Consider the following 23,636-nt stretch of genomic DNA (forward strand, 5'->3'; position numbering starts at 1 on the left):
TAAATACATTGGAAACTATACTTTTATTGGAAATGCTACATATTGAAACATTAAAAAATTTATGGATTTATTATTATGCATGATGAAAAACATTTGTATATACATTCATTAATATAAATCTTATTCATTACATTAATACTAATAAATATATATTAACAACTTCTAAAACATCGCATCTCTCTATCTGTATGTAAATATATGACTTATTAGATGTGTATATATATATGTATGTATGAATACAAAAATGAACATTGCCAAGAAGTTTATTTGAAGTTACTTTTAATTCAGATAACGATTATGTAATTGGCAGCAACTATAGTTATCAGTTCTTTGCAAATTATTATGGGTATGTAATAATCAGTTGAAAAATAATTGATGAGTATTTGAGTACTAAAGAGTGTACACATTTTGTTATTGGGTTAATTCATAATTATATCATACGTATGATCTACGTAATAAAAACAGGACTACTAAATAATAAGAAATGTAACAGCTGTGCATTTATAACATTTGATTACTTAAAACAGCGCTCAACTGATTATCACCTTCATGTCTGTTTACATAATGAATTGCACTTTCCAATGAAGTGCACGGGCCTACTAGTGGCCGAAGCGTCGTTGAACACTGGTAGTTCTGTCTCAGGTTAGAATGGCGCGAACGGGCTGGCTACATGACGTTTCCTTGGTTTGCCCCATTTGTAACTGGTATACGAGCCAGTTTTAAAAAATCTTCTACAAAGGGATCCCTCCTGTTGTTATCCCTCGAGGCTTTGCGGTAATCACATAAAACCAACTGAGCCCACCAGCGGCCGAGCGGTAAAGTCGCTGAACAGTGGTACTTCGGTCCGAGGTTCGAATCCCGCGAACGGGCTGGCTGCATGGACGCTTTCGTGGTTTTCCCCGTGTGTAACGTGTAGACGAGCCAGTTTCCCTTAGAAAGTCCTCCCCGAAGGCATCTCTTCCCTTAGGCAGATAGCCCTAGTGTGCTTTGCTGTAATCTCAATAAATCAAACCATAAAACAAACTCATGATGTGAACACCTAATTTCTAGAGTTGGTATAATTAATGTGTTTTAGGTATATTACCGAGTGTTCTATGGGACAGTAAACAACTCGCACATGTTTGATTGCTCATGTATTCATATGCTTTATTTGATCTTCATTTTGCTGAATAGTATCTGCTGGCTGTGAGGAGGTAAATATCAGCCATATAGATTTTTGTCATTTGAATGGACAGAACAGTAATTATGAGCCATAAAGTTAGTCAGAAAATGCTTTCACCAGGTCACAAATTTTCCAGTGAGCCATCAAATTTTCATTGAAATGCAGACAACAGAAAATACACATAAGCGATGTGTGATAAATAGACTTATCCAGCACATGTTTTTAAACTATTCTTAGGTGTATACAGAATTTGGCTATTACTGATGTAATTGATTGCTATAACCAGAAGTGTGTTTATCTGTTACATGAAGTGCCAGAGTGGAGATCAAAGTGATTAACTTGATAGCAATCACCTTTCTATTATCTTCCATTACTAACAATAAAGTTTAAAACGAAAAGCGTGTGAGCGATTCAAAACAACACGAAGAAGCGAATGTCACTTAAAAGGAAACGTCACTTTCGCCAATCTGAGCGATAACTGATTCTTGTTTGTCTTTCAGCCTGTTTGCCAAGTGAAGATGGTAACCCTATTTCGCCAAAGGCCGTTTCTCAGAACTGTTGCTACAAACGTTTTGTCCCGGCAACAAACAGCTAATGTGATAACGGCTTTAGCTGTTTGTTGCCGGGACAAAACGTTTGTAGCAACAGTTCTGAGAAACGGCCTTTGGCGAAATAGGGTTACCATCTTCACTTGGCAAACAGGCTGAAAGACAAACAAGAATCAGTTATCGCTCAGATTGGCGAAAGTGACGTTTCCTTTCAAGTGACATTCGCTTCTTCGTGTTGTTTTGTATCGCTCACACGCTTTTCGTTTTAAACTTTATTGTTAGTAATGGAAGATAATAGAAAGGTGATTGCTATCAAGTTAATCACTTTGATCTCCATTATGGCACTTCATGTAACAGATAAACACACTTCTGGTTATAGCAATCAATTACATCAGTAATAGCCAAATTCTGTATACACCTAAGAATAGTTTAAAAACATGTGCTGGATAAGTCTATTTATCACACATCGCTTATGTGTATTTTCTGTTGTCTGCATTTCAATGAAAATTTGATGGCTCACTGGAAAATTTGTGACCTGGTGAAAGCATTTTCTGACTAACTTTATGGCTCATAATTACTGTTCTGTCCATTCAAATGACAAAAATCTATATGGCTGATATTTACCTCCTCACAGCCAGCAGATACTATTCAGCAAAATGAAGATCAAATAAAGCATATGAATACATGAGCAATCAAACATGTGCGAGTTGTTTACTGTCCCATAGAACACTCGGTAATATACCTAAAACACATTAATTATACCAACTCTAGAAATTAGGTGTTCACATCATGAGTTTGTTTTATGGTTTGATTTATTGAGATTACAGCAAAGCACACTAGGGCTATCTGCCTAAGGGAAGAGATGCCTTCCGGGAGGACTTTCTAAGGGAAACTGGCTCGTCTACACGTTAAACATGGGGAAAACCACGAAAGCTTCCATTCAGCCAGCCCGTTCGCGGGATTCGAACCTCGGACCGAAGTACCAGTGTTCAGCGACTTTACCGCTCGGCCGCTGGTGGGCTCAGTTGGTTTTATGTGATTACCGCAAAGCCTCGAGGGATAACAACAGGAGGGATCCCTTTGTAGAAGATTTTTTAAAACTGGCTCGTATACCAGTTACAAATGGGGCAAACCAAGGAAACGTCATGTAGCCAGCCCGTTCGCGCCATTCTAACCTGAGACAGAACTACCAGTGTTCAACGACGCTTCGGCCACTAGTAGGCCCGTGCACTTCATTGGAAAGTGCAATTCATTATGTAAACAGACATGAAGGTGATAATCAGTTGTGCGCTGTTTTAAGTAATCAGATGTTATAAATGCACAGCTGTTCCATTTCTTATTATTTATTAGTCATGTTTTTATTACGTAGATCATACGTATGATATAATTATGAATTAACCCAATAACAAAATGTGTACACTCTTTAGTACTCAAATACTCATCAATTATTTTTCAACTGATTATTACATACCCATAATAATTTTCAAAGTACTGATAACTATAGTTGCTGCCAATTACATAATCGTTATCTGAATTAAAAGTAACTTCAAATAAACTTCTTGGCAATGTTCATTTTTGTATTCATACATACATATATATATATACACATCTAATAAGTCATATATTTACATACAGATAGAGAGATGCGATGTTTTAGAAGTTGTTAATATATATTTATTAGTATTAATGTAATGAATAAGATTTATATTAATGAATGTATATACAAATGTTTTTCATCATGCATAATAATAAATCCATAAATTTTTTAATGTTTCAATATGTAGCATTTCCAATAAAAGTATAGTTTCCAATGTATTTATAATTCAAAAAGTATTTCATTAATAACATGAAAATAATAGACAAATTTAATGAGTATTCTCATTATTATATAAGCTATGCTTTTCTTTTTTATGCATCTTTTATGCTGTTTAAAATCTGTCACTGATTATGCAGTTAACAATTTAAAAGATAAGTAATTAGGAGAAAAGCCGCGCATATACAAACGGATTTTAAAAAATTATTCAACTTAAATTTAAGAAATAAAATTCTATTATATAACAGTGTTATAATACACGATCAGCACGAAATACGACAAATTTGGCGAACTTTTGGCTACGAACAATTTGTAAACAAATCCGAAATGCAAGAACGTCGTAAAATAATGTCAACTCTGAAATTTCCACGATTATATATTTAATGAATATATACACATTTAAAAAATAACTCAGGCAGCTGTATTACAACAAAACAGCAATAATTAAATCGGCCTCTATTTCCACCGTCCATCACTTCACAGTGAGAGCCATCGCCATATTGAATACCCGTGATCCTTCAGAAGCTGACCTTTCGTCTGATTGGTTGAACGTTCGAGGAACACGTCTCCAGCCGGAATATTTTGGGAAAAGTTTTAAAATGTTGCTCGTAGCCGGGACACGTTCCTCCTAGCTAGACGAAACATTTCTCGGAATCCTGCTGCTTAAAGCCGTACTACTAGAATCTCGTTTCTCGGAATTGTCCCGGGTAAGCGCGCGCGTCTATAGATGTGATAACAGCATTAGAATGTTGCTGCCATAACTAGGTGGTCATCTGCAACTAAATCCAAACGCCGAGCAGAAATCCATTATCACGGTTACTAGAGAATTCCGTCATTAGTTAGAGTTTTATTCTATTCCTTCTGCTGTACTAATCGTCCTAAAGCAAGAAATTTAGTTCATGTCCAAGAGAAGAATATACAGTGAGATTCAAGAGCCTTTCAAAAATTCTGAAAATTTAAAATGGGTTTTAATAACAAATTGTATCCATTCTTGACAATGCTGCAGTCACCAGCCCTGCTAAAAATGCCCCGTAGAAACCCATAAAATTTTTTTACGGGGAATTGGCCTACGGGTACCCGTACAGCTCTGTGGGTACCCGTAGGCCAAATCCCCGTAAAAACACACAGACAGAAACCCGTACGGTTGTACGGGTACCCGTAGGCCAAATCCCCGTAAAAACCCATAGAAAGAAACCCGTACGGTTGTACGGGTACCCGTAGGCCAAATCCCCTTAAAAACCCATAGAAAGAAACCCGTACGGTTGTACGGGTACCCGTAGGCCAAATCCCCGTAAAAACCCATAGAAAGAAACCTGTACGGTTGTACGGGTAGCCATAGGCCGAATACCCGTAAAAACCCATAGAAAGAAACCTGCACGGCGGTATAGGTACCTGTAGGCGAAATACCTGTAAAAAACCTGTAAACAGAAACCCGTACGACTGTACGATTACGAGTAGGCCAAATCTCTGTAGAACTGTAGGCACTATGAACAAAATCCCAGTAAAAACCCATAGCCAAAAATCAAAACTTTATATGCATATCCATCCATTGGCCAAATTTCAATTAAAAAAATGGATATTCCGTAGGTCTATGCCTTGTAAAAACCAGTAAACAAAAGCATGTACACCTATACAGGCACCCATACGCCAAATCCTGTAAAAACCACTACACAAAAATCCACAGACCAATAAAGGTACCTCTCGGAAAAATCGCTGCACAAAACCCATAAACAGAACCAATAGCATTATACCATAGTGGAGTATCCATACATAGAATCGTACATAGAAGAGGGTATCCATATACAGAATCCCTATAAAAAACAATACACAAAAATAGAACTGTAAATCAAATTTCCATAAAAACATAAACCAGCAGAAGTACATAATTAGCACTGATGAAATGTACTTAACTAAATTGCGGAGAAAGCATGTAAAGTAATTTTAAATAAAACTCAATGCGAATAAATAAAAATTTTAAAATATCTAGAAGCCTACGAGCCCGTCCTTCTTAATGCACATCAATATCTATAAACATATTACAAAATATTTGTATAAATTCTCTTTACAAAATTTTAAACTACCTTTATATAATTCTGAAAATAAAATGAATAGAAAGATAATAACCAAAGTCATGATTACAACCATCAAATGATATATGTACATATATATATGTAAGAAAAATAAGGAATATGCAAAAGATTAAATTAGCAGCGTAAAATTAATTTTCCTTCTCTATTCTAAAAACAGTAATCTTTCTGCACTGCATCATTTGGAGATTAATTCATGTCATATGACTCTTACATAATTTGATGTTGTAAAAGAAACTAAAACTCAAACAGCCAATAGTAATTTTACAACAGTATTAACTATCAAAGACGAGTAAAAATGCATCGAGAACCAAAATTAACTCGGTCTGAATTAAGATTTCACCCTTAATGTAACGCATTTGCTTTTTACGCTTTGTATTAGCTGGATTGCAGTCTGTCTGCTCCTTGTTTCTTACTACACATTTATCAAAAATGTTAATTTTTGGAATAGGCATAAATAATGTGCCAACTTGTTTGTGGCTGCAACATATTTGCTGAAAGAAAAGTTGAATTAAATCTACCTCGACTGCCAAATTTCTTATTCATTGTGGATTGGAGTTTCAACGTCTCTAAGCCATCAAAATTCTTGCTGTTCATTACGGATTCAGCTGCTTGTATTCGACTACAGAATCTATTACATATATATATAATATCATTTCATTTGATGGTTGCGAATCATTACTTTGACTGTATATATACTATTGATTTCATTATAAATATATACATATAGTACTTTACCTCACTGCATATATTTGTATTTCAGTTCTTTAATTGGGAAATTAAACAATTGTATTTAATCACATCAGCTTGTTTAACAATTTGATACCTAATGAGAAATGTATTGCCAAAGGATGGTACTTTCTAGCATCTGCTTAAATTTTAAGTTACCTACAATGCACTAAACCAAATTAAAAAACAATACTAGAAGAAACCCAAATTTTCAGGAAGAGAAACATTATTAACAAGCAAGCAAAAAGAATACGGGACTTGCAAATTAGAAACTTAACATAAAGTTCAAATTTAGCATACTTGCTATCCCCTTAAAGCTCGCTTACCAATGATAGTAACACCCTGCAGCTTATTATGACATGCATACACATAGATGTTTTGCGTGGAAGAAAGGATGAATCCAAGAATATAATGTAGTGAAGAAATAATAATATACAAACTCTGTGTCGACCCCTTATTACAATACTTTGAATGTTACCTGTATCTCTCAAAAGATAAATGAAACATGAAGATAACATATAATAAACTTAATAGTACCCAAAATACAGTAAATTATATTGTAACAAAATGAATTTAAAAAAATTTACAAGTTTCAACAAATACCAATTCTCAACGCATAGTTCGGGAATTAAGAAAATATCTCATAGCGTATAATGTTTTATTCTGTATCTCACTTTTAGTGCTATATAATCTTCCACAGATTTTATATAAATAAAATCTATAACATAATGGGTATTTATAGTATATGTAGTTCTTGATGTAAAAAAGATAAACTTTCGTACTGTAAAAATTCCATCTATGTGAATAAGTATGAATATACTCATATACACATAATTATACTAAATAAGTAATTTAATGAAACTAAATTTCTATAGAAAAATGGGGAAAGTGTAGAATCACCCACTGCTTGCCGTGTTTTTAAGAACTGCACATACTCGGTATCCATGTACACATCGACCTATTTTCACTTAATAAAACATCTCAGAATTGCACAAAAATGCCATTGTGCACTCCTTTGACTTTATTCATGTACACATCAACCTATTTTCACTTTAAAAGTCAAAAGAAAATTGGCAAAATCCAATTCCTTTTACTTTTGTACAAAGTGCCAAATAAATAAGTGGGCGATTCTGCACTTTATCCGAAAAAATATATAAAAATACTATTTACCTATATATATTAATAATTTATTATTACACAAGGTTTTTCGTATATCATCTCAAGGGAACATAAATTTAATTAAAGCGATGCATTATTGGAATAAATTTGAGTCAGTGTTTTAGGTGCAAATTATTTAGATTTCTATTGTAGAAAGAATACTTGAAATAATGTATAGAAATATTATTTTGAACCATAAAAATTCTCAATAGTAAAATTTAAAGTACTGAAAAGGTAGCTATTGACAGTAGATTATATAATATAAAAATACCTCATGCTGAGCATTTTCTGAAATTACAATGCTAAATGAAATTGATATAGTGCAGTATTTAGCAATAATAACTTTTTGTAAACAAATGTGGCTATATTCGCTTAATTGTAATAACAGTAATTTTAACTGCATTTGTATAAGGCTGTACAGAAGATTTATTTATATGAGTTTTCATCCGTAGAGAACAACCGGATTCCCTGTGGAAGTGATTTCGAAAATAATGTTTAAATATTACTCTAACTATATTTGAAAGCAATGCTATAACAGTGCCCTTATAAGACTCATGATCCGAAAAGCTTTGGTTTTAAATGTTTCGTAAAAACTTTCCATTACTTCTGCAAAATTCATACCCACGTAAAAATTACTACACCGAAGTCAATTGATTATACAGCAAAACGTTCCTAAAACAATCAACTCCACAATTCGAGTTTAATAATAATGATGATAATGCGAGTTTCCTGTAGCCTGACAAAACTATGAACGATTTTTAAGTCCTGTTATTTAATTATTGTCCTGACAAATGTGCCATTATCAGAGGTGGTTATTTAAGAAAATAACCACTATATGAGGTTTCAACTAAATGTAATTTTTTTCAAATAAATAATTCACTTTTTATACTCCCAAGACTAGTACATTTAATATTACATAAATCTTATTCACAAATCTATTTCTATTTCAAAAGCAATTTATGAAAAACACATTTGAAATTTTCTTCATCAAACTAATAATAATGAAAATTAAAGTATGCATAAAAATGATTATATGTGTTTTAAGAAAATAGCACAAAATATTTAATGTAAAAATGTGGTTCTAGTCTCATACTTGTAAAGAAAAATAGACCAAAAAGAAAAAACAATGTAAGCTACTATGATCATCTAAATTTTCACATAATTTTAGTAGTGGAAAAAAGATTCCTTAAGCTTGTATGTCTTGTCTACCCCATTCAATAAGTAATAAACACATTAAATACTTCAATGTTTATTTCATTAATAAAACTTCCCTTTTTTGCTCGCGAAATATAATTAGTACATTTTTTAAAACATAAAAAAACATTCTTTTTGCTCAGCCACATCACATTAGTCGAAAAATTCAAAATTGAATCATGCAAGATCATTTTTAAGTAAGGTATGCTCAAATTTATTAGTACATAATATTCAAATGATAAAGCATATACATGAACAAGCTTTAAAAAAGTATTTCTAAACTGTAATCAAAAAAATAAATTTTCCAAAATACAGTTTCAGTAGAATGCAAAAACTACATTTCTGCATCTGCACACTGAAACAAATTATCAAGCCTGAAATTATCACTTTTCAGTCTTTAAGCACATTGTTTTTCAGGATAAAAGTAAAGATGGAAAATCAATTTCACGCTCAGAAACTCCATTTCACAACTAGTCAGTTATCAGCAACGTTCTCTCAAACATTAGACACGATTACACGTGCATGGCTTTAGTGGTATATTCATGGTCAGTGCTGGTATTTTATTATTTATTACTAATTTCTAAACAGTAAAACATAGTAACATTTGTAATACAGTAAATCCTAGTAAATAATATATTGCATTACTACAACCACGAAGAAAATAACACCACCATCACACAACAATAACTAAAGCGGCGCCATATTGCTTGTTTGGGAAACTTCTGAGAGTGGAGGAGGGAGGGGGAATTTTTTTTCCTCACGTCAGCGTTAACAGGGAGAAAAGTTTTGCGATTGTGAATGAACTTGTTCGCGTTAAAGAGATGTTGGTTGATACCGGTGTTTATTTGTAATATCAGAAATGTAAGTGCTTATGTGTGTGTATTCAGAGAACCAACTGGTAGCAAAAACCACCTCCCTAAGACGACCGCCTCTGAAAGAGACCAGCATTTCTGAAAACATAAGTATACTTTGGTATTGAATATTCCCTCTGTAAGGCGACCATTCACAAAGAAAATTCTGCAAGTGTGGCTGGTGGCCTTAGAGAGATTCATTACGTAGATGCAATCTCCCTAAGGCGACCACCTCTAAAAGATAAACGTATCTCTGAGAACGTGAGTATATATTAGTATTCAGCATCACCTCTCTAAGGCGACCACTCGCAAAGATGAATTTTTATTTGCAGCTGGTCGCCTTAGAGAGACCTCTTTGTGTGTGGTGTATATGATTACTGTTATTGTTACAGAAAAAAAAAATTTTTAAATCAATTATAAATAAGCATATTTAGTAAAAACCCTCTCTAAAATGACCACCTGCGTTTCCAGGTTACTCTGATGGTCTTAAAGAGATCATATTTTCATTCTGTTAATTTTATTGTTTACAAGAAATCTATTAATGTCAGATAAAGAAATAGCATAAACCCATATAAACCAACAGAAGCTTTATTATTATATTGATACCAGTAAGAAAACCAGTAAAAGTCAATATGAACCTATACAAACCAGTACAAAGTTCAATTCTATAGGTACCAGTACAAAGTTTTACTGGTTTCTATGGGTCATTTTGAAACCAGTAAGAAAAACCCACAGAGACAACAGAAACCAGTAAAAGTCAATAAAAACCCATAAAATCTTATGGGTACCCATAAAAAGTTTTACTGGTTTCTATGGGGTATTTTTAACAGAGATGTTATATTAAATTCTAAGAATCATTCACATTAATAAATTCAATTTCAAATTGAATATTAGAACTGATTTTTGGACTTGCGTTTAATCGAAAAGCTAGTAGGAGATTCAATATATGAGCAAAATTAAACGCTACCGAATGACATATTATGAAAATTACGAACTGCAAATAATATACCATGATTTCTCTTAACTTGCAAAGTTCATTCCAAAGTACCAGAATCCTGGGTAGTTCCTTCTTTGATTTATACTTAGAAAATATGTCTACTGATTATTCGATCATAATGCGAATTATACAGAAACAAATTAATATATAAAATGAGTACTTTATAATAAATAGTTACAATTAATTTCCACTTCCACCGTTTTTTGATTTGGGATTGCAAAAGGAGAAACCTTTCCTTTAGGGGGTCGCCTTTAATAATTTTCAGGTTTGAGACTAAGGAATACAAAGAAACTTTTCCTATTTTCCGCTCACTGCTATCCCTAAACTGGGGTAGGTCATGAAGTTATTATTTCATAGTCGAATGCTGGAATTTTAACTTGCAAACACTTGAATTTTGCTGTTTCAGGTGCTTCCAAGGGCGTCCTATCTGCGTTATATAGAGAATTGCGTTACTGCATCATATAGGTAGGGGGCCCTTAAAAACTTAAAAGAAAACGAATTCTATTATCTACATATACTTAAAGATTCTAAAGTTCAAAGTAAATTGGAGACAAATCAAGGCTATTCCTCAACTATATTAATATTAACAATCGTGTAAAAGGGGTTTAACATAAAATCAAAACATATAAAATTTAAAATAAGAATTTATAGTAGTACAAATTCTAAAAATAAAAATGAAAAGCAAAAGGGACAAAAATACAAGATAAAAAATATAAAAAATAATAATTAATCTTCTTTTATTGAAATTCTAATTCCGAACTCATCAAGGGAAAATGAATTAAAGCTTATATATATATATATATATATATGTAATGGAATCCGTCTTTTAAGTTTAAAGTATATTAACGTCAGATAAAAAAATAGCACAAACCCATATAAACCAACAGAAGATTTATTATTATATTGATACCAGTAAGAAAACCAGCAAAAGTCAATATAAACCTATACAAACCAGTACAAAGTTCTGCCATTGAATGTTGGTTGTATGGGTGTCAATTGATACCAGTAAGAAAAACCCACAGAGATCAATAGAAACCAGTAAAAGTCAATAGAGACCATCAAAAATTCTATAGGTACCAGTAGAAAGTTTTACTGGTTTCTATGGGTCATTTTGAAACCAGTAAAAAAAACCCACAGAGACCAACAGAAACCAGTAAAAGTCAATAAAAACCCATAAAATCTTATGGGTACGCATAAAAAGTTTTACTGGTTTCTATGGGGCATTTTTAGTAGGGAGCAGAGCTTCAGAAAGATGCAATGATAGTCAGATTTATGTGTTGCGAAGTAATGCTCAATCGCTGAAATTCATTCTGGTTGGCTAAAACTCATCTCGATCTTGAGCCAAATGGTTTTTATAGGCAGCAGCCTCAACTGCGACTGAAATTTCAAATAATATCTTCCTGAGCAAAAGGAAATAAATTTGTGTTAATTAGTTTTAATTTTATATAGCGACACTGAATGTTGTACCGAAGGACCCGGATTCGAATTCTGGAAAAGATATGGATGTTTGTAAATGCATAGTATCTGTGAGGCATGAGGGCGCTTTAAATATGCGGCGAGCCGAAAGTCCTCGCGAGAGGTTGATGGTAGAGGAGTGGGAGACCCTAAGACATGCCCCCCGGCGTGCTCTCCTTCAAAACTGAGGGTGGAACTGAGCTAAAGTCGGGCAGTCACCTATATGGTGCTCAAAGCTCTCGTCAACGACAGGCGCATTCGACTCTCTGCCAAGATGGACTTGTGCTGGCCTTTGTCAGACAAGTTAGATTAGTAACAACAGCAACACGTTTATATTTCAGATTAAAGCGCGATAAATTTTATTTGTTATTACTATCCCTTGTAATCATTTAGTGTTTTGATATTATAATAAAAGCTAAGATGAAAATTTTTCTCCTATACTGGGAGCTTAAATTAGTTTTAGCTTAAGCAATTTAATTTTATATAATTAACACTGAAGTATGATATGGGACAACCTTTCTAAAAGGTGTCGATCTATCCAATGGTCTAAGGGCATATACAACTACTTAAAATTCTTTAGACAATTTAAATTCAAATATATATCATCAGTAGCAGTCCATAGATCGATTTTGAAAAATAGTCGAATTTGGAAAATTGCATTAGGGATTCCGAACATAAGCTCCATTATTAGGACTTTTTTCCGATCTATCCAATGGTTTAAAAAAAGAAATTCTGCTGTGATTAGTCTGGTATTGGAACAAGGATGAGTGAGAGAAAATCGTAAAAAAAATCGTCTTACATAAAAACAATCGCTATCGAATTTTGAAAAAGTCTTCAGAAAACACTGCATCCGTAGCACAAATATTGTGGGCGAAATTTCAAAATATTGATTGGTGAAAGCCGATCAAAAGCTGTTTTCACTATCTGCCGCAAATAAAAATAAAATGCAGTTTGAATAAATACAGTGCAATTGGCAATATAAACTAATTATAATACTGGTGAAAATTATCTCGCATTTTAACAGCAATATTTCTTCTGTGTAGAAGTCAAAAAGGGTAAATTTTCATATAATGCTACAAACAGAAAAAGTTTATTAGAATTTAAGCTCATAGTAGATAAATTTAGCCTGTTTTCTGTCTCACTCTCTGTTTTGTTACCACATACGAAACTTCGAAACAGTCTAGGAAGAATTTTTCATTGTTGAAAAGCTCATTAATTTCAGGCATAAGGTCTGCTAAAACAGTACGTACGATCTACTAAAATAACACATACGATCAATTAAAATTTTACTTATGGTTTTAAACAGTACATATGATCCATTGAAATCTGCTATCGAATACTATCTTTTGAAAGAATATGATCTATTCAAATGGAACATCTCTATTGTAATAGTACCTATTGTATGTTGAAGAAAAACATACTACCTTTGGAATAGAACATGCGATTTACTGAAATAGTACATATTATCTCTTGAATAGTACATAACATCTATTGAAATAGTAGATAAGATCTATTAAAATAGTGCATATGATCTATTAAATTAGTTTATAGCTATTGAAGTAGTACATACAATCTATAGAGGGGAAACAGTCTATAAGATCCATTTAAATAGCACTAGGTCATCTATTGAAGTGGTACGTATGATCTATTGAAATAGTGCACACTCTCTATTGAAGTAATCCCTACAATATTTTGAAGTAAGGTATATTATCTATTGAATAGCATAAAATATTTATTGAAATAGATATGATCAATTAAAATAATGTATGTTATCTATTGAATAGTACAAATGATTTATTGAAATAGGTACGATCTATTAAAACAGTACATATTGTCTAATGAAATAGTGTATATTATCTGTTGAGGTAATATGTACTAACTGCTGAAGTAATACGTACCATCTGTTGAAGAAATACATACTATCTAGCCAAAAAACCATACAATCAATTGCAATATTAACAGAGTATCTATTCAATAGTATGAAAGATTTTTGAAATAGATAAGATCTCCTGAATTAGTGCATACAGATCTATTAAAATAGTACATATGATCGAATAGTATCTGTCTATTGAAGCTGCACATACGACCTATTGAAACTGTACATACGATCCACTTAAATAATACATCTGTTCGGTGTCTGAAAGAGTATTGCTTGGCAGAATTGTTTTACGCTAAGCTTTAGTTTAACCCTAAAGTTCTTTCGTTTTTGCCTTATTAGTATGTATGATTTTTGACTTGATGTAAGAGCATATGGTTGCTCGCTTTTAGATAAGTTACATAGGTAACTATAAGCACATGCGTGTGCTAGTATTCAATAACGTTGTTTTTGTTAAAATAAATTTGTTATTGTTAATATTACAGTCCACTTACTGAAGTTAAGTTTCATTAAATAAGTTGGAGCTATCTTCGGCAGGAACACATACGATTAGTTTAAATAAATACGATCTGCTGAAATAGTACTTACTATCTATTGAAATAGTGCGTACTGTCTTTTGAAGTAATACATACGATATTTTGAAATAAGGTATATTATCTACTGAATAGTACAAACGACCTATTGAAATAGTGCATGCAGATCTATTAAAATAGTACATATGTTCTACGAGTATTAAAACAGTATATATCTATTGAAAGTAGAACATACGATCTATTGAAATAGTACATACTATCTACTTATATAATACATACTATCTACTTATATAATACATACTATCTATTTAAATAGATACGATTCATTGAAGTGCTACATACGATCTGTTAAATAGTGCATACTGTGAAGTAAGAGATACGATATTTTGAAGTAATGTATATTATTTATTGAATAGTACCAATAATCTACTGAAATAGTGCATACATATCTATTTATTAAACATTTGAGTACATTTGATTTATTAAAATAGTATATATCTATTAAAGTTGTACATACAATCTATTGAAGTAGGACATACGACCTACTTAAATAGTACATACGATCTGTTTAAATGTATATGATCTATTTAAATAGTACATGCGATCTACTGAAATAGTGCGTACTGTCTATTGAAGTAATAAATATGATATTTTGAATTAATGCACATTATCTGTTGAATAGTACAAGAGATCTCTTGAAACAGCTATTATCTACTAAAATAGTATGATCTATTAAAATAGTGCATACTGTCGACTGAAGTAGAGTATATTATCTGTTGAAGTAATGCGTACTAGCTGTTAAAGATTTGCATGCTATCTATTAAATAAAACATACTATTTACTGATATAGTAATCTATAAAATGGTACCTAAGATCTATTCAAATGGATAAAATTACTATCTGTTAAAATAGATACGATCTTTTGAAATAGTGCATAGTGTCTATTGAAGTAATACATACGATATTTTGAAGTAATGCGTATTATCTATTGAATAGTACAAACGATCTGTTGAAATAGATATAATCTGTAAAAATTATTATCGAATAGTTACTGAACATGGGAATATGATTTATTGAAAAGTACAAACGATTTATTAAAATAGGTATGAGCTGCTCAACCGGCATAGTGACTCTGGCTCCTCCTCCGAAAAGTCCGGTAACGAATTCCAGAGAAGGCTTGGATGTTTGTAAACGCATAATGTCTGTGCGACATGAAGGCACCCTAAATATGTGGTGAGCCGGAAGTCCTCTCGAGAGGTTAGTGGTAAGGGAAGAGGAGTAGGAGACCTTCGAACTCGTCCGCCCGGGGTGCTCTCTCTCAACACTGGAGGCGAAAGTCGGGCTGTCCCATGTAAGGTGCTCAAGGCCATCCTTACAGGTGCACGTAATTCCTTGCCACGATGAATGTCGAGGACTTGTTGTGACCGTTATCAGACAACTGAGATTGGTAACAATAAAAACAACAACAAATAGATATGATATATTAAAATAGTACATATAGTACATACTATCTTTATAGAGCCTATATGACTCGAAATTGTGCATAGGATTTTTTGAAATTGTGTAGCTAATATGTTGCTGATATAAATATAAATAGAATAAGGGTCTGAAAGTAACATCTAAAGAAGAAATTAATATCGGTTAGGATTGCAGTATTTCTGAAGATATTAAAATCGACGATATTGCATTGCGTGTTTTCTTTTCTTTTGTGACTGAGAAAATATGCATGCTACTATCACTTCAATCTTCTTTCCATTGGTTTACTAAAAAACTGCGACTAATTATTTAATTATTTACTTTCTCTAGAGAATGGCAAAACTTTCAGCTTAAAAAAAATTTTTAATCAAGACTGCTTTTTTTAAAAAAATATTTTTTAATGGTTTTTAAAATCCTTTTTAATTACTGAATGCTTTGAAATGGGGCTGAAAGCTAATGGGAGATCAAAAAACAGCTTTTTAAGAGCCTCTCTCTCAAACATTTTTTCCTCTTTGAATTATTAAAAAAAAATTATATTTTCCGAAAAGAGGTTATTTATTATCATATTTTAATCTCACCGTTTTAATCTAGGAATCGCGTTATTTCAGTAGAATTAAAAAATAAAATAAATTGTCAAAAAGTTTAAAAGAAAAAAAAAAAAAAAAAAACTCACTTATTTGTGGTTAATGTTCGTAATGGACCTTGATCTTTCTTTAGCAATGCATGCCGGTAAAGAGAAACCTTTTGAAATCTTCTTATATCATACCGCGTGGGCAAATTTCTTACCTCTTCTCTCTTTTTCGAGCTTATAAAGATTGAGAATCGTTAATTGTTTGAACAGATTTTAACGTCTTAAGGAAGCCTTTTATTCGACTGAAAGGCTTTAGATAATCTGCATTCGCAACTGCATTAAAGTTCGGACCCCTTTCGAAATTAGCAAACAGAACACCGAGCAAAACTAATGGACGTAATGCGCTTTCCGAGTTACCCACTGGTTGATCTAATTGTAGCACCGGGAGGACCACCGATGATGACGTCATAATTGAATGAAAGCACGTAGAGGGAAGAAAAGTTTGACACTTCATTGTAATCTATGTCACATACATTCAAATTTCTCTCTCCTTCTGTCTGTTAAGAACTCTTTGTAATTCCATTTATTAATCTTTATCCGCTCTTTCAGCGAATGGTAATCTTAACCGTGACCTTAAATGTCGTCTCGTTTTATTACGCTAAAAACTTTCTGCCATATCCTTAATAGATTCCAGTTTAATAACTCAAGACATGATGAAGTTCACGAATTGTGTCTTGATTTCATAATCACTTTTGCTTGTCTTCGAATTTTTATCCTAGGTTAATTAAATGATACTAAATTATTTTAATTTAGATAAATTGTTCTTCGGGTTGTGCAAGCAGATAATGAAATTCAGATAATTGTCTTCAATTGAATCATGTAAGATAATTTTATTTATTACAAATAAATATCTGTCAAAAAGTATAAAACACCCCCACAAAAATTATACTTTCATTTTAAATGGATGATATTAGCATAAAAAGTGAGGAAAACTTAACTCTATTTGCCTAACTTAATATTTATTTGACTATTATTATATAATTTTAAAGTTTTAAATTGAGATCTAAAATCTATATTAAGAAAATTAGAAAATACGAAAAGATCATAAAATTATTTAAAAAACAATTGCAGTCCAGTTTTTCACATTTAGAATCTAATTTACATTCGAAAGCGTTTTAAGTGAAAGAATGACGATAGCTTGATAGTTTAGAACATTTAATGTTGAGAAATTCAAGGTGCGGAGCATAAAGTCACGTGTTTAAAAGCATCGGTTCAAAACGGAATTGCCAAATCATAAGGGAAAAAAATGTGATATTATTCTATCATAATTTAACACTACGTCGAAACTTTTGTGCTTGCTTAATGGGGGGAGGGGGTAATTCTAAACATTCAAGATGTATTTGTGCATTGTTTTTGCTGCTTCGCTTGAGCACGAAAATTTCAACAAATGTTTCTAGTAAATAAAGAGGAGTTAATTACTGATATTTTGCCATTAAATTCTTGTTATTAACGCAATAACTTTTCCTTCAGATTGTTAAAACCATTATAACTGTAACCGAATTTCAGCACCATTATAACTGTAACCGAATTTAAAAGGTGACGACATTTTTATCTGCCGACTTCGGTTATAGTTAGCAGCAGAAAAAAATTTTAATGATATAAAATTTCAATAATTCGATAAGATATTTAAACAGTCCTGTGAATTTAAAATGATTTTGCGAATTCTGTGAAATGAAGTTCGCGGATGATGAAAGAAAATACATATCGCGAGCTACTAAGTAAGCAAATAAAATTATGCTTTGTCGAAATGGCAACTTCGGAAGAATATTCCGAGGATTTGAAATAAAAGTTGTTCTTTGATTTAAGCTGCAGTAGTTATATTTTTGTGCTTTTGAAAGTCTGACTAAAATTTGTTAATATTATCAAACAATTTATTTATTTATAAGAACCTACTTTGCTTGCTTTTTATTTCAAGATCAATTTTATGTAAAATTCAGTAAAGTCCAGTAAAAATTTTATGTAAAGTTCAGTAAAATGCTATAGGGCATAGGGAGAAGTTCGAGTAACACCAGGTATTCGTCCTAGACAAGCAGGTATAGTCCAGTCCACTATCTAGAACAACCGAATCCAGGATTGTGTAAGGACTAGGCGTGCCTAGGCTCATTAGCTGGCTTGGTTCATGCCACAGCTCCAGGTTCTGAGCCGCCTGCAGCGCACCCTGCATCCCATTCAAAGACGCGGGTGTTTATTTAAAATTGAAAAGAAAAAACATAAAGCATATATAGACTTAAAACATACACGGAGCATATATTGAGTTACATCACACTTACAGTTAGAGCAGACATAGATTTGGTGTGGACTTCTCATGATAGGGCGCATAATTCTATGCCTGTACTTGCAAGAATTACCATTATCTTGAGAAGATAGCTACGGAGGTGTTTGTGTTTGTAGACGAATTTCATAAACAAAAAAATCTCGGTACTGGGTATTTTTAAGTAACAGTTGAAGATATAATATTCCAGGAAAAACGGTAAGAGTTTGGATGTAGCAAAACACTTTATTACTTTGAAACAAAAAAAAAAAAAAAAAAAAAAAAAAAAATCATAAGTTAAAACACAAATAAATAAAATCTGAAAGCTTTCAGATTTTAAATTACGTCCAAAGGGGCGTTTTCTTAATATTTTGTGTGTTAACTTTCTCAAACCATAAAATTCAGTTCAACAACAATATCTCAAAATAATTTTAAAATGAGCATATCTTTAGAATTTCCGGTACAAAGTCTCGCGCACTGGAGATAATTTTTTCCCCGTACAGTGATGCCATTGCTCACTTTGAAATCGTCGAGTTTGTTAAGCAAAAATTCGTTGAAGTGTTACAAAATATGAAATCAATTATAAAACAAATTTCAAATTCAAATTAGGGCTTTCACATGCCCATATTCTACGAAAGATTACGCTATTCAAATTTTAATGGCTCTAGGTACCGTCGTTTTATCATAATGCGAGAAACATATATACATTCATGCAGATTCTTCATTATTAAATTCCTGTAAGTATAATACAATGCTGTAATATTTGGTGGCAAAAATTTTAACAGTAATTCTCCGTTTAAAGTTTTTAACGCAAAACGCCAAAATGAAATTAATAGTATGTATGCTTTAGGACAAATTGCCTCTTTGGGACTAAAAAAAAATCTGAAAGATCTCAAATTTTAACGATAGCCCAAAAGGATTTGTTAGGGTTTCTCACGCTCTGGGTGAGCCCGTAGTCTACCAGTCTGTTGTTACACTCACTCCTAGCTTTATTACTAAGCACCATTATCTTCGCAATTATCTCATTCACAATTCAGCAGTAAAATTATAAAAATTTTAAAAGCAGACTAAAAGTAAATGTTTATAATTCCCGATGCAGTATTAAGATTTGGCATACGGCCTTTCTAATTTTTTCAGTCCTTTCTCAAATTACCGTATCAATGTTTTGTTTCTTTATTAAGATGGCTTTAAGAAACTTTTTTTTTTAATCTTTTTATTACTTAAGTTTTGCGTGTTAACTTTATTTGTTAAATATCACGTTCTTGACGTTTACGCCACATAAAATTCTATTCAATGGGAAAAATCACAAAATATTCAAAAACAGCGTATCTTTAGAATTTCCGACAGACAATCTCGCGAGCTAGAGATAAAAATATTTTATTCTGTCCGGTGTTGCCATTACTTGCTTTCCAATCGCTGAGTTTGTCAATCAAAAATTCATTAAAATTTTACAAAGTATGAAATATAAAAATTCGAAATTCAAAATTTTGGGTTTCCGGGTGCGCATGTTCTCGTGGAGTACAACATTATCCAAACTTTAATGGTTCTAAGTACCGTCGTTTCTTCACAATACGAAGAACATACCTAGATACATGCAGATTCTTCATTATTTAATTTCTTTAAAGATAATAACGGGGGATAGTATTTGGTGCCAACAATTTAAAAAGTGATTAACCCTTTATAGTGGACGATGCAAAATCCCCTGTCGAGACCAATAGCCAAATCGGGCTAACGCCGTTTTGGGCTGATAAAATGTGAGGTATTCAGGAAATTATCAAAAGCTTTTGCTAGTATACGGTGATTTGCTTCACTGTTAGCTTAATATAGACGGAATTTATAATACAGAGCTAAATATACAGCATAATGAAATAAAAACAAAAGACAGTATCATTATAAATTGCTGCTGTTGTTTATATGGCTGATTTGAACACCTTCTTAAAGACATTAACTGGAAATTCATTGCTGGAATTCCGAAGAATCGAAAAACTACAAAATTGGTTATTACTATGGAGCAGTTGTTGTTCCAAGATGGAGAGAGAGCCAAGCTTGTTCTCGTCTTGACCTCGCGTGCTGGAGCGCTCCTAAAGCACCAATCAGAAACTCGCATCGATCTTTCTCTTCTTCTTCTCTTTCCCTGTGCCTTCATTCCATCATCTCGTTCGCAATCAGTAGTAGAAAAGCTCGAGGCATTGTTTCCATCTTTCTATTTTCTTTTCTCAACTCTCCTTTAAAGTACCAAGGAAGGGAGTTTTGTGGGGAGGGAAGAAACGTAAAGGGGAGAGGAAGTGAGTGTACGGTTGCAGTAATCTATGATGGGCATTTTAATTGATTTCTTTTTCTTGCGATTCTCAGCTGTCGCTGGTTTGTGTGCAAACACGAGAACGTTTATTGAAATGACGTGGTGCTGCTTGAAATTCGATGTTGTTATATCGATAGAGGATTGCTATCGACAGGAACAGGTTTAAAAAAAAATTAAATTGATTTTCGTGACTTTCAAGCACTTTATGTTTGGAATTTTGCTAAATTTTTATTATCTAATGAAAGTACACTCAACGAGCACAAGAACGATCAATGCAAGTGTTCCACGAATGCGTTGGGAACGTCCAAGCAGAACGTTCTAAACTTAGTGTATATATTACAGTTCTATAACGGATAGTAAGGCGTCAAATACCGAGTTTACTCAAGTAATAATCGCATGATTTTTTTTTTCTAATTTTTCATTGTGAAAGTCTAGGCGCGACTATATTACGCGGGGAAATCTACTACGCGATATTGTACCATCTTATGCTAAAACATTACTGGTATAAAAAGTACATAATAATAAAATTAATAACTTACCAAATGTGTCCAGATTGTGTGCTGTTTATTAAATAGTCTTTTCGTCAACTGCGCAGGAAAAAAAGAAGCATTTTTGTTTTTATGGTAATATTTTTATAGACGTAAAATTCAGTCATCTTCGCTTTCGTCCGAAGCGTTGGAAATATCGCACATCCATCACTTCGTAATGCACGAACATAAAAAGATGAATATATATATATAATAAATTCGTTTTCTATCATTGGGAAAATTTTATGCTTCGGTCCTCTGAATGCTCGCCTATTTACATTTGTTCCTTGCAGAGACTGTTTGGATTTTCTCCAGTCCCTTATTCACTTTTCACTTACAATCCATTCCTTTTCAACAGCTCTCTTTCCATTCTGTTCAGCATATTCAATAATCTTCAGTTTAAATCCCGCCGTATAACTATTGTTCTTTCTAAACTTTTCCCATATACAAGCAAAAAAAAAAAAAAAAAAAAAAAAAAAATGAAAATCTGAAATCTTTCAGATTTTACATTACTCCCAAAGGGGCCTTTTTTAACGTTTTGTTTGCCGCCTTTACTTATTAAATATCATGTTCTTAGCACTTAAACCATAAAATTCAGTTCAAGGGCAATATCGCGAAATAATTTTAAAATGAGCATATCTTTAGAATTTTCGATACACAGTTTCGCGCGTTGGAGATAAAAAGGTTTTTCACCCCCGTAGAGTGTTGCCATTGCTCGCTTTGAAATCGTTGAGTTTGTTAATAAAAAATTCGTTAAAGTTTTACAAAATATGAAATAGATAATAAAACAAATTCCAAATTAGGACTTCCAGATGCTCATATTCGGTGGATGATTACATCGTTCAAAAATTGGATGACTCTAGGTACCGTTGTTTTATCACAATGCGAGAAACAGACATACATTTATGCAGATTTCTCATGATTTAATTTCTTTAAATACAATGCAGGGTGATAATATTTGTTGGTAACAATATGAAGAGCGAAAAAGGAAATTAATAGTCCTTTTGGGCAAATTTTTCCTTTGGACTAAAAAAAGAAAAAAGAAAAAAAAAAAAAAAAAAAGACGTTCACAAAATTCACCGCGAAACAAAATATAGGCAAAGATTCTTTTTCTGTAACTTTTGATACTTACAGCCCAGTAAATCTAGAGCTCGCTTGTACTTTCTTTAGCGAAGAATAAGTTGAAAGCTTTAAAATTAGGAAGGGGGGGGGAGAAATAAGAATTCCTGCTCCAGGAAGATCTCCCATCCTCTCAGGCGAAGCAGGCAGTTCCTTATCTCTGTATGGAGTGACTGACCATTAAGAATGTTAATGGGAGTAGCAGAACAGATAAATGCATTATAAGTACTAGTTCTGAGAAGAGTACAGCTGATAACTTTTTATTTCCTAGACTATAAGGTATTTCTCCCTCTTCCCTAGCGTGCCTTCGTGGTGTAACGGTAGCACGCTGGACCGGTATTCCAGAGGTCCGTGGTTCGATTCCCGGCGAAGGCGGTTGCATATTTTTCATCTCATCTGCTTCCAATTAACCTAATGACTCTACAACGCGATTGCGACTTCTATGCAAGGAAAATATTTTGACGATTTTTTCTGCTTCAAAACGGAGATGCGACTATTACGCGAGTAAAGTCGGTAGTACTTGCAATTGTAAAACTTCCATGTAATATGCCATGCATGCTCTGTAAGAATATTCTTTGGCACGCTTTACCTGAACTTTTTGACAGAACTGTCTAAACTGCGTTGCAAGTTACAGTTAATGACGAACAGTATTATATTAAAAGTGGTACTAATAATAGTTTTGTAATAGGTTCTATAAACGTTCTTTTAATACTTTAGCAGAACGTTCTGAATCACTTCCAGACATTACAGTTCGATGATAGACAGTATTTAATATCATATAACATTCCCAATACTTATTATATTTATTTCATTATGTTTATCTAATATTTTATTACATCGAAAGAAATGTTCTCAGTTTAATTAATGAATTTCAGATTGTATTGAAACTGTACAGGAATCTCATTATGTCCTTAATCTTTAATTTTTAAT

At 32.7% G+C, this 23,636-nt stretch overlaps 1 protein-coding gene and 1 non-coding gene across 3 annotated transcripts in view; both read left to right on the forward strand.

Moving 5' to 3' along the window:
- Positions 1-23,636, forward strand: part of LOC146999346 (uncharacterized) — a 133,533-nt gene that overhangs the window by 94,035 nt on the left and 15,862 nt on the right. The gene's annotated exons all lie outside the window — the stretch shown is intronic.
- TRNAT-GGU (transfer RNA threonine (anticodon GGU)) lies at positions 23,010-23,081 on the forward strand. The gene has a single exon. It is a non-coding gene; the product is annotated as a tRNA-Thr (tRNA).

This window comes from Stegodyphus dumicola, chromosome 1 (assembly GCF_044657685.1).
Source record: "Stegodyphus dumicola isolate Sdum_Otavi_A_Nest chromosome 1, ASM4465768v1".
NCBI classification, from domain to species: Eukaryota; Metazoa; Arthropoda; class Arachnida; order Araneae; family Eresidae; genus Stegodyphus; species Stegodyphus dumicola.